The 13,803-nt window shown below is 41.8% G+C and overlaps 1 protein-coding gene across 3 annotated transcripts in view; it reads left to right on the forward strand.

Annotated features, from left to right (window-relative positions):
• The window catches only part of LOC145397813 (uncharacterized), an 856,770-nt gene that overhangs the window by 721,894 nt on the left and 121,073 nt on the right, over nt 1-13,803 (forward strand). The gene's annotated exons all lie outside the window — the stretch shown is intronic.

The raw sequence follows: 13,803 nt of genomic DNA on the forward strand, positions 1-13,803 counted from the left end.
CATTAAGCGTCCTTGAATTACGTTGTTGTTCTCAGGTGTTCTGGCTTGGTTAGAATTCTTGGTAACTGCGTACAAGGAAGGGCCTTTCTTGGAAGTGGTTTTATAAGTGTGGTGTGTTTCGTATGTATATATTTAGAATTTATTATCATTGCCGGTATTATTATTATTATTATTTGTTTTTATTATTATTATTATCATCATCTGTATACCGTATTTATTTTATTTTATTTTTTGCTGTTGTTCGTAGTATTAATGGCACACATATGGAACAGATTTACATACAGCTTGAGTGTCAATGTCAGAGCCTCATTTCTCTTGCCTGAGAGGAATATTAATCTACGCATCTTTTGTGTTCACTCTTTCACAACCCTTCCCATACCCCAGCACCAGTCCCCCACCCCCCACTCCCCCACTCCTTACCTTCACCTCCCCTTACGTCTTTTTATAACTTACTCTTGCTATTGTCAGACTCTTTTGTTAGGTTTATGTAAGGCTTTTCGAACTGCAGATGGGTAGATATAGCCTTCATTAACCTCTCCACTAATATAGGTTATCTTTAAATTGACCGTAATCAACTGTTGTCACCCTAATTATGTTTACAAAGGAGTCATATAAATAAGGTGGTCTGTGAACGCATCTTTTGTTTTCACCTCGTCACCTGTCTTTCGTAACCACATCTACCCCTTCTTCCCTACCTCAACCACCCCCTCCCCTCCCCTCTACCTCCCCATCCTCAACCCTCACCCAGCCTCGATCACCCCCTCCCCACTCCACCCCACCTGCCTCCAATCCCTCTCCTCTTCTATACGTCACATGGGTGGGAACCACGTCGTTGGCGAAGAAGCTACCACCTGTCTTTTCCTCACGTGGATGTTGGCGCCTCCCCTACCTCCCCACCACTCATCCCCACCCACTCTCACTTCCTCCCCACGCCCACTCTCTCCCTTCCCACGCTCACCTTGCTCCTTTCTTTGCAATTATTATTCACCCTTCCTCTCTTCTCACCATCCCCCATCCCTCTCACCCTCCCAGAACCCACATCTCCACACACCCCTCACCTTCTCCCCACACCCACTCACATTCTTCCCTTATTCCCTCACTTCCTCCCCATATCCTGCCTTCCCACACTCATTCTCCCTCTTCCTACACATACCTCATTCTCCACTTCCCACTCAGTACTCACTTCACGCCCCTTCTCACCTTCTTTCCACACCCATCTCTTTGTTCCCACACCTCCGTACCTCCTTCCCATGTCCATCACACACACACACACACACACACACACACACACACACACACACACACACACACACACACACACACACACACACACACACACACACACACACACACACACACACACACACACACACACACACACACACACACACACACACACACACACACACACACACACACACACACACACACACACACACACACACACACACACACACACACACACACACACACACACACACACACACACACACACACACACACACACACACACACACACACACACACACACACACACACACACACACACACACACACACACACACACACACACACACACACACACACACACACACACACACACACACACACACACACACACACACACACACACACACACACACACACACACACACACACACACACACACACACACACACACACACACACACACACACACACACACACACACACACACACACACACACACACACACACACACACACACACACACACACACACACACACACACACACACACACACACACGTTCCTTTTCACAATCTCTTTTTCCTCACTCTGCTTCTCCTTTCTGATTCGTCACTCCCGACCCTCCTCCCTCCTCTCCACACCAAATTTTCCCTCTTTTCCTACTCACCTTTTCCCCTCACTTCACATATATTTTTTTCGTCTTTGCAATCCCCATTCACCTCACTGTCCCTCTTCTCACCGCACTCACTCCTACGCACATGACTCTCCCTTCATATTTCACATTTACATCCTCAACTTTTTTTTTCTATCAAGACACACCTTTTCTTTTCTTCCTCCGCTTTTTAAACACCTCCTTTGTCCCCTCACTTTTTTCTTTCCTGTTTAACTACCTCTCGTTACACTTTTTCTTTATCTCACTCACCTTTTTCCACACAATCCTATTTTTACGTTCTTTGTTTTCACCTTTCTCCTCCCCTCACCACACTCCTTTCTCCCACCTTATTCACATCTATGCACCCAATTCTTTTCTCCCCACCATCACCCACTTGATTTCACCACACTCCCTCATCTTTACTTTTTCTACTCTTCCCCTGCCGCTACTTTCCTTCTCCCATATCATCACCTTCACCTTACCACCACATTTCCGTCACTTCCTTTCACCTGCCATACCTTTTCTCCTTTTTACCTTCTCGCCTTATTTCATTCCTCACCATTTCCTCACTTTCCTCAGCATTTTACCTTCTCTTTCTTCCTTCATTCATCAACACATGTTACATTTGTCCCCTCTTTTCCACTTCCGCTCTCAGCCCACGCTTCATTCCTCTTTATTCCCCATTTACTTCAACACTTGTCTCTCTCTCCTCTCGTTTCATTCTGTATCAATGGCCATGCAACCCCTTTTATACTCTTCATTCCTACTCCTCTCCTTTCTAGTTCTCTCTCTCTCTCTCTCTCTCTCTCTCTCCAATAAGCCCCGCCACACTTCACTGTCCACCTTTCAGCTTATCAGTCTCAACTTTGAGCTCCCTTCACTCCCCCATTGAGTCCTCACAATGCCCATTCTCTGGCTCTGTTCTCTCCCTCGTGCATCCTCTTACCTCACGTCACTCCACTTCTCACATAGTCCACTACACTCCTCTGTCCTTTCACTCTAACTTTGCACTCGTTTCATCTCCAGTTTAATCTCATTTCTCCGCACTCGCTTTCACACGTTCCGTAGATTTCCCTCTTCTCTCACTCGCCGTCTTCCCATAGTTTCTGTTTCATGGAACTCACACTAACCATTTACATCCACCCTCCCCCTCACAAAAATGTTCTATATCAACTGTTCCCCTTGTACTCTCACCTTTCCCACGCATTTCCCTTTTTCTTCTATCCTCTTCCTCGTCCCCTATCACCCCTCCCACTTCGCCTTTATAGTCGTAACCTTCTCACACCCACTCTCATCTAGCTGTTTCTTACCTCTCATTCCTCAGCTCTTCCTACTCCCTCATATTCATGTCCCTGCAACACTGTCTGTTTTTCTTCCTCTACTTTAATCTCATGGAATAGTTTTGATAGTTATAACTTCTCTGTGATAAACAGCCTCGAAGGGACCAACAAGTTTGCTGCTGTTTACTTTCTTTGGTACTACCCTTGTCCTTTTTGTACTCCCCACCTCTTTTCATCTCGCAATCCCGCCTTCTTCTTACTGTACCTGTTCCTACAGTCACACATTAACGTTTAATTCTCCCTTATCTTTCAGCTATCCACTGTTCCTTCTCCCACACATTTTCGTCCATCCTTATTTCCCTTTTTCACTTTCCCTCTTCCCTCCCTCATTTGGTACTTCTCCCTCACTGACACCTATCCACTCTCATCAGTTCATCTTTTACTCTCCCACCTCGTCTTCAAGACGGAATAGTGCCAGAGAGAGAGAGAGAGAGAGAGAGAGAGAGAGAGAGAGAGTATATATATATATATATATATATATATATATATATATATATATATATATATATATATATATATATATATATATATGATCTACCTATCTGTTAGTCTTAATCTGTATCTATCTCTGTCTGTCTGTATCTATCTGTCTGTCTGTATATGTATGAATCTATCTGTCTGTCTGTCCATCACTTTGTCTATATCTGTCTCTTTTTATCTGTCAATCTATCTATCTCTGTATCTCTATATGTCTGTCTCTGTCTATCTATCTGTATATCTATGTATACCCACGCGCATGTATATGTATTATATGTGTGTTTGTACATGCGTAAAAAGTGTGTATTTTATGTGTAAATGTTGGTACGTTTGCATAATGTAAGTATATACAGTATGTGTGCTTTTCTTTGTGTGTATGTGTGTGGTGATGTGGGAATGGTAGGTATTGCAGTCAGGCGTTGGTGGCAGAGAGACATCGCCCAGAGCAATGACATTAAGCTACCAGTGTGGCCAAGTATCGCTGTGTATTGACCCAGCTGAACCTCACACCCGCATCAAGAACAACACATTTACTTTCCATGTTCATGCTGTTTAATCACTTTTGTGACCACCAGCTATTGTATTAGGCCGTCTCATAACATAACTGTGGGCTTTGTATGTGTGTGCGTGTGTGTATGCATGTGTACATTTATATACACGTGTGCATGCTTGTATGCATGTACATGGTGGTGAGGAAGGAGAGCGCAGACATTCGAGGTAGGTATTCAAGACACGTATACCCCCGACCTAAGCGATTGCGCTACTGTACACCACCACCCTGGCCAGGTGTCGCTGTGTACGGACTCACCCCACCGCCGCCCGTACCACAGCATAAACAACTCTTAATCAGCACCACCCAGTCTTTGTTCGTCTTGATGCTTTACCCATTTCATCTGCTGACGATTTTTTTTTTATTATACCCTTGTTATATCTAGAATATTTTAGTCAGTTTAGAGAAGACATTTCGATTGGAAGGGTGAGATATAGCCTTCATTAACCCTTTCACTATTTGAGTTCCTTCCTAAATTGAATGAAATCACTGAAGGGAAGTCAGATTAAAAGGAATAAAATGTTGTCGTAGCGGAGGCGAAAGTCACCCACTACCTGCCGTGTTAGCCCCTTCATAACAGGTATTTAAGTTTCTGAATTATATCTAGGCAGTAGCGAGAATAAAATACTGGGGAAAAAATGCTTTGTCGTTATGAAGGGGTTAATGGGGATATTTTTTACCTCTTCACTGCGGTAGACCTTCCGTAAGCTGAAGGGATCGTTACTGAGTAGGGACTGAAATGAAGAGGCCCGTCTGAGGAGTCCACGCCTGACTGGATGAGGCATCAGGCAGGAGACAGATATATAGAGAGATAGACAGATTAGGTATAGGTAGGTCTGTAGGCCGCCAAATAGATAAATAGACAGGCAGATAAATAGGCAGAATGATAGGCGGACAGATAGATAGATGGATAAATAGATAGACCGACATAGACAAACAGCTGGCCACCTATGTAGATAGATAGATAGAGAATACTATTTATAAGTTTCGACATTGTTTAAGTTTTAAGCTCTCAGCTTATCTTTAAAAAACACGCGGAATTTATGATGAAAAAAAAGTTCTCAGTTGAGGTAAAAGTTAGGTAGAAATTCTTGGTAAGTCTTATATTAAAATTAGTGCGAGGTCTGGCCCCAAGCACCGCGGTAAAGCAAGAATGGCATGGTGGGAAAAAGTTGCACATTTTCCTCTTCACCCTACACACACACACACACACACACACACACACACACACACACACACACACACACAGTATTATGTACTGTATATATATATATATATATATATATATATAAAATTCCCTCTTTCCTGCATCATATTTTCCCCCTTTCAGTTTCATACAATTTTTGCAGTTTTCCTCCAGTAATATTTCCACCTGGTTACCCTAATTACCTTTCACACCCCATTATCTCTAACGCCCTACCTTTCCCTAATAACCCTTAACTCCACCCCTCTCTTCCATTAAGCCCTTACTCCCTTCTACTTTGCGGTGCCTCACGTATGTATCCAGTCGCTGAGTTTGTGTATCAGCCACACTTCCCACATTAGCCGGTAAGAGGAAGTTGGGCATGTTTTTCTGCTTAAATGAATACTATTTCGTCAGGCTTACAGGATATTGACTAATATATTGTTTTATCTTTATTTTTTATTTTTATTCTTTTTTTGTTTCTATGTTGGATTAGCTAGTAGTAACGTACTTACGTCCTTTTTGTACTGTCCCTGACTCATGTCTTACCGGACTATAAGGTATCACATCCCTAAATTTGGTTGTTCTCGAGCTGCAGTAAAGGCTTAAAATCATATTTCTTTGCTGCGAGGTATAATTTATGTACTTTATAAAATCCGTAAGATCTTATTCTTCCCAATTCCGTACCTGAGTAAACTGTTGAAAGAGCAATGGTACTAAAACCTAATAAGTACATAAATCATATTTACATATTTGTATGTAAGGATTAGAATACCTGTGATATTACTCGGCAAAGAAGGTCGTATTGTTAGTAGCATACATGTGAGTAGAATCAGCAGAAAGATTCACAAAACGGTCTATATTTTGAGAGCCTTGAACACAGAATCGGCAGAGCTTGGCATGGACAATAGGACACCCACGAGAAGAATCAGAAGAGAGGTCCAGCCCAATACCGTCGAAAGTGGAAGCACATTATACAGCCTTTCAGAGATAATACGATTTTAACTGGAGCGGGTGTGAGTCCTTTTGTAGTCGAGACCTTCATTACTGCAGCCATACGCATTCCCACCGGCAGCTCCCGTCCTTTGATGACGCCAGAGGATATAATGAGGCTCTCCGGCTGTGATCCACCTCTCAGACAGCCGCACCATTAGAGCTGAGAGTAGTGGGGACGGAAAGAGAGGCAGAGACGCAACAACGAAGTGGGGTAGGGGGCATGGGTGGAATATTTAGGTGTGACACATGGGAGTAGCAATAATATTTACGTGTCTGCTCTGCGTTTGTGTGCTGGTGTGTGTGTGTGTGTGTGTGTGTGTGTGTGTGTGTGTGTGTGTAAGGTCTAGGTTGTTTGATTTTCAGGTGCAAAGTGGGTGTTTTTCTTAGTTTTCAAGTGTGAGTGTGTTGCTTTTATGGCTTCCCGTGTCTATTTGAGGGTTTGCTGAGCCTTCTTGATGGCCGTGGAGAGACCATTGAGGAAGGTTATGAAGGGTGCAGGTGGGGGCATTTCTTTAGGGTCTGTGGTTATTCTGTAAATGAGCTTCCTAAATAAATTCCATTGTTTCCTGCTGTGTTATGTTCAGTGTTTATTGTTATTGTGTTGGTTTTGTATTATTATTTCTTTGCAACATTACATTTCTACGATACCCATGCTCATTCTCCTGTATCGCCTTCTGAGTTGTATTATCGACACTCATAATTTCTAACCTGCTGGTACTAAGGTTACTATGGTTCTCTTTCAACACGTGAATTAGAAAGGTTTGCGTTAGGTGGATTGAATTACGAGAGTTTTCCCTACCTTGAGAGTGTTAATAGAGACAAAGGGAACACTCATGCTCCTCTAACTCACTCTCAGCCGGGTAAAATCATCTGGCATTAGGTGGAATAGAATACTGTATTTGGAGTTGCATTGACAATGGAAGGGTTACTATTTTAGATTCATTTTGCTATTTTCTCAGTAATATAAATGTTTTCCGAACCCATATGCAGTCTTCTCCACCGCCTCCTCCTCTGCACTAATATCCATGTTTATCATCCGTAATATCCTCCACATCCCCCCGCCAGACCTTCTCAACGCCCCATAAGCCCTCTTTTTCAACCTTCTTATCTCTCCCTGAAGCTTGTATCCATCCCCGCCCCGCCCGAGCAACCTTCCCTCCGTCAGGTGCTGTTGATAGTTACTTGAGTGTTGAAACCAACTTGGAAAACATTCGTGCACTCATCCCCACCCACTCCCTCTATAAACTCTCTCTCATCGGCACTTACATCCACAAGCAACTATCGGCCCTAGAACCCAAGGACGCCATCTATATTTAAATGCAGATTTCTGGGAACGGCTCTGTCCATTTGTCACTCATTAACGTATTTTCGGAAACGAGGTACATCACTCCCGTAGACTTTAACAACTTTAGTGAAGAATCATAGTAATACCCGAGTACCCTGAAGCGCCCTTAGCTGTTCCATGCTCTTGAATTTGTTTAATTTTGCTGCCACCACAAGATTTTATTAAGCTTAAGAAAGACATCTTGAACTGGACGGGTTAGATACTATCATCATTAACAAGTTCAGTGCGAGAGAGCTCCCCTAAGGTAAACAAAATCGCCAGGTAATAAGGATAATTATACATCGTCGGACTCCCTCTATAAGCTCTCCTTGGCACGTACATCCTCAGGCAACTTTTCCCTTCTGGTCTCTGCAGCCCAAGAACGATTTATGTACTTTACTCTTGCTGATGCCAGACGATTATATGCAGTGTAAGATCGCCTTTTTAATTGTATGGGTTAGATATAGCCATTATTACTTAATCATTACTGGCAGAAAATCAAGTATAAATGACTTACTGAGGCTGTAAGAGAGAGCAAATAGTTTGGGTGTTTTTGCAAAAAAATCATACTTTAACTCCTTCAGCTTCAGGACACCAATAGTCTTTTTCTTACTACTTCCAGACAATTTCCTTCACCTGACGAAGAATCTGTTTTGTTATTATATATTAACTGGAGGGTTAGATGTGCAGTAGCCTTTATTAACTCCTTCACTACTGGTAACCTTCTCCAAGCTAAAGGAAATCGTCTGGAGATAGCGTAAATGAAATTATCATGACTTCCTTTAGCTAAGGAAGCTAAGTGTTAGTAGTGTGTGTAGATGCAAGGGACTGTGTATCTCTCCAAATTATCTCTTTCTCTCCCTGCCAGCTTCCTTATCGTTTAGCGTACCCACTGTCAGGTGTTGGCAGTAAAGTGTTGGCATAATCTTTAGCCTGTTAACTCAGATGGTCTTTCTTGTACTATTTTGGCTATCTTCAGATGAGATAATTTAACCAGGGAAAGACTTTTCCTAGCGAAGGGGTTAAATAATTAGAGCCTCCATTAACCCTTCAGACGATTTTATTTAGCTAAGGGAAAGATTTCGAATTGGAAGGATCTTTCTGAAAGTTTCATTTACACTGAGAGTTTTTGAGCTGGAGGGGTTTGATAAAGCCTTCATTAACCCTCTAGTACACAACACCCACGTAAGTTAAATAAATCGTCTAGTGGAGTGATGTCAGCAAGAACACAATATAAAACACGTCACTGGATTATAGAGGTTAATTAATCTCCTGTTTCTGTAGCCATTCTTCTCTCCATAAAACACTTCTTTACCACGTCATTGAATTGAAAGAGGTTAATTAATCTCTTTCGTCTCTAGTAATTCGTCTCGCCGTAAAGCTCTTCCTTATCGGCCGTTGTTGGATGCTTGTTTGTGTTTGTACGTCCCGCCTCCCCAAGTGACCTTCTACGCCAGGAGCTATTTGGAGAGCCTTGACAGGTGAACTACGATCAAACCCAAAGAACCCGCGCCGTGCGTCTTCTTATAATGCGTTCTTTATTTTTATTGGATTAGGCGCAGATTTATATAGGATAAATAGATGGATGGATGGATAGATGGATGGATGGATTGATGAACAGATATAGATAGATGAATAGATAGATAAATGGATAAAAAGATGGAGAGGTGGATGGATAGATAGACAGACAGAAAGATGGATAGATCAAAGGATAGAGGGATAGATACAGATATAGACAGACACAGATAGAAAGATAGACAGGTAAATAGACTAAAGCATATTATCTACCCTCGCACTCAGTAGTCTGCTAGCGACATATTCTTTTTTATCATCTCTTTCTTTGCAATGCACAGTTTTTCTCAGTAGAAAATACTGACCTTCGTACTACCTAATTTAAGCACAACGTTCTACATCACAGCCAAATGCAGTCTTCCTCAGCACATTTTATTATCGTTATTATAATTATATTTTTAAACAGTTCTTTGTCTCTTGGTGTTTATTTCGAGATACCCTTGACAAACCTCTGCCTTCCACCTCGTCATACACTCCTCCCATCAGACTCTTTACGCCATTTATAGTATTTTTTTTCCCATTTACTGCTATCTTCCGCTTCCTTGCATATTTTTTCACCATCTGGTTTTCAGCCTCTTCCGCCCAGTGATATTATTTATGTCTTTATATTTATCTTATTTTATTCAATATTTGGTTCTAGATTATTTATTAAATTTGAGAGAACCTAGTAGTGAGAGGGTTAATGGTGGTTGCATCTAATATTTCAAGTTCATTAAGTCTCTTATAAGATCAGTATTTTCGTGTGGAGATAACAGGAAAGAGAGAGAGAGAGAGAGAGAGAGAGAGAGAGAGAGAGAGAGAAGTCATTGTGGTGAAGGCTAATCTCTGAACAACTTCATCCGCCTACTCTCACCATCCAGACTTCCTCATTGGGGCCTGTATTCGCACTGGCTTAGCAGGGTTCTCAACACCTCTTCCTGGCCAGCTTATTTCCTCATATGGTGCGTTTATATTTTCTTTTATGTTGTTACTGTAAACTGATATCGATGTTTAAAACGTATAATTTACATGCGAGGAAATATTAATGATCGCTATTCGTAACATAATCGCCTAGGAAGAGGTGCATGAAATAAGCCTGCGAGAATATGAGGCCAGGAGTTGTTTTGGTTGGTATGTTTTGATGCGCACGTGGGCTTTCGACACCCACACACGTGAGGGGCTGCCCGAACTGTCAACAACAGAGATATAGTTCATCCACCTTGGCAGAGGGGATTTACGTGTTTTTGCACCTTAGTTTCCATAGATCAGTGGCAGAATAAGACAATACTGCCCCTCTACAGCCATCCCATATATATATATATATATACACACACACACACTATGTACTACTGTTAACCTGTTTTTGCAGAATAAGGCAATAATATAGCTCCATGTAATTTCCAGGGCATTTTTTTCGTGATTAGCACCGTGTTATAGCAGTAATGGCTTGTTGTACCTCCACATTCACAGTTATAGATCGCAGTTTAAGCCAAGTTAAAGCCGACCGATTAACAAAAAAATAAAAATGTTACAACTCTGCATTCAAGTTGTCAGGATGGCACTTTTGGATCAAGTTAAACCTGACAGACATTTTTAAAAGATATGTACAGGGTGCCCGGCTAAATTTTAAAGAAATTCTGCAAAATTAATTTAGACCCTACTTGGAGTGAAAAACACCTTATCATCCTTGTCTGATTCTCAGTCGTTAGGAAACTACATTTACTGATGATCTCTCTGGCTAATTACGTGTCACATGATATTCTCCGGTAAGGCTGTCAGTAACTGTAGCTCCGAAGAGGCTGATAACTGAATCCATGTTTATATGTAATTTTTCACTCAAAATTAACCCCAGAAGATCATCCTGAACGTTCTTTGAAAAAATAAATAAAAAATCTTGCGGTACACCCTATACAGCAACAGCACAACGCCGCACCTCACCTGCACCCCTGCACCTGCACATTCACCTCCCACTTTTTTCCCGGTGTAAAAGTCGGGGGGAGTTTATGGTGCTGTTTGTTGTGCTTCCTGCCGCTCCTTTCCTCCTGTTTGTGTACTCCCATTCCCGGGCTATTTACGCTGGCGAGTGGCTTTAATTTTCTACGGTGGGTTGGTCGTCCACCGTCATTCTTTATTTTTTAATTTCATTTGTCATTTATATTTATTTTGTCGAAAGCAGACTTCTGAAGCAAAGCCTTCGTTTTCCCTTTTTTCTGCCCTTCTCAGCTGTCACCATGGCGTAGTGATTTTGTAGGTCTTTTTCTTTTAGCTGCAGAGACCTTTCCGACTCGATTTTTTTTTCCTCTCCCTCTCTGTTGTGTTCAGTTTGCCCACATTTGATGAAAAACATTAGAAAGACGGTTTCCCTCACGAACATTCTTTAAATGAAGCAAAGCTTCCGTACAACCAGGTCTGTACCTGATGATTCGCTATCTTTATATTATGATTACAGTATAGAGTTGACTAGTTTGTCTCCGTGTCTTCGCCTTACGATTCTGAAGTTTAATTGTTTATCTCCTCGTTTTGTTTTACGATTTTGTATTTTCTTACCTGTGTTGGAGAGGGATGCCGTCACGTGATGGCACCAGTATTATACAAACGTCCCTCACTTCCCTTCCTCTCCTCTGATAGAAGGATGGTGGACTGTGGGATGAGAGCAGCTTCAGCCTACATGTTACCGGGTTCACATCCGGAGGAACTTGGATCTACGACAACAGTAACATCAACATGTTTGTCTGCCAGCCTAGACTTATGATTTTGGAGTTCACTTGTTTGTCTCTCCGTCTTCCATTCCATTACATTTCTATAATTTAAACCTATATCTCCCCAGCTTTCATTTTTATAGTTCAGGAGTTTAAATCTTCGTCTCCCTATCTTTCTTTTAATTTCGGTTCTGGATTATAAGCATTTCTCTCTCCATCTTACTTTTCATTACAGTTCTGGAATTTAAACGATTTCCCCCCATTTTTCTTATCATTATAGTTCTAAAATGTAAACGTTTGTCTCCCCTTTTTCTTTCCACTGCAGTTCTGGAGCTTAAACTTTTTTCTCCCCATCTTTCTTTTCATAAGAGTTCTGAAGTTTATATGTTTGTCTCCCCTTCTGTCTTTTCTTTACAGTTCTGGGGTTTAAATGCTTGTCTCCCCATGTTTCTTTTCCTTAGAGTTTTTGGGTTTATAAATCAGTTTCGCCGTCTTTCTTTTTGTTACATTCCTGAGGGATTGTTTCCCCATCTTTCTCTTCATAACGTCTGGAGTTTACCTGTTTGTTTTACCCATCTTTTTTTCTTATAATCCTGGAAATTACTTGTTAGTTTATCCGTGCTTCATTTTAAGTCTGGAGTGTACTTGTTCTTTTCCAATTCTCGACTTGTTCTTAGTTCCCGTACACCGAGCAGTACAAATAGGGACCCGGATGTAAAACTACTACTGCGGGTCGTATTCATTCTCGTCGGTTAAGGAAGCTCCCTAACACCTCTTCCTTTGCGATTTATTCTTTATATGGCTGGTTAATATCCTTTTTGTACGTTATTTAGACAGTATGGCGATATTGGAAGAATTTATTTAACACAGAAGAGGAGAGTCAGATGCAATAAACATAATAAATCGCTTAGGAGGAAGTGTTAGGGAGTTTCGTTAACCGACGAGAATACGAGCCTTATGGCAACTGATTGTTCTATTTTACCCCTTCAATCTGATGACGTATATATATATATATATATATATATATATATATATATATATATATATATATATTTTGCTAAGTCCAAGAGATTTTATTGATCTTAGGACACACATATAGTACTGAAGGAGCAAATGAAGGGCATACAGTATATAACTCGTCCACTTGAAATAGTCCCTCCAAAGCTGAGTAAAATCGTCTGGCGGTAACGATAACAGGTAAGAAAAATCGGAGTGAACTGATCACTGAGGCTCATGCAGTCGATAGGCATAAATCTTCTTCTACTTCTTCCCCATCTTGGATTCTGGAGCTTATTTTTTTTTGTTATCTCTTCTTTCTTTTAATTACAATCCCGGAGATTATTTGCTTCTTCTTCTTCTCCTTCCTTCCTGGCACCCTTCCACTCCATCCCTTTCCTCATCCCCGGCTCCTGGCTGGTAATCCCCTCTAGCCCCTGGGATGAGCGGGAGGCATCAGAACGGCACACAGGGGAGCCATGGGTCTGCCCGCCTAGACAGGGGATGAGGCACTGGAGGACTGAAAGAGGGCAGGGTATAGTGTAGGGCACAGAAGGATGGTGTTTGTTCTTTGAGGTGTGTGTGTGTGTGTGTGTGTGTGTGTGTGTGTGTGTGTGTGTGTGTGTGTGTGTGTGTTAGAGAGAGAGAGAGAGAGAGTTTGGTCACACAAATAACATGAAACAGACGAGAAATAAAGACCCAATTACACCCAAGAACGGTACACTCTCTTCCCCTTCTGTACGCTAGGAGGTGCCAGGCTCGCCGGATCATAAAGCCTTCCCTTTCCTATGATAATACAGAGAGGC

The sequence above is a fragment of the Coenobita brevimanus genome, chromosome 43, assembly GCF_032717465.1.
Source record: "Coenobita brevimanus isolate Jiangsu-jjx chromosome 43, ASM3271746v2, whole genome shotgun sequence".
NCBI lineage: Eukaryota > Metazoa > Arthropoda > Malacostraca > Decapoda > Coenobitidae > Coenobita > Coenobita brevimanus.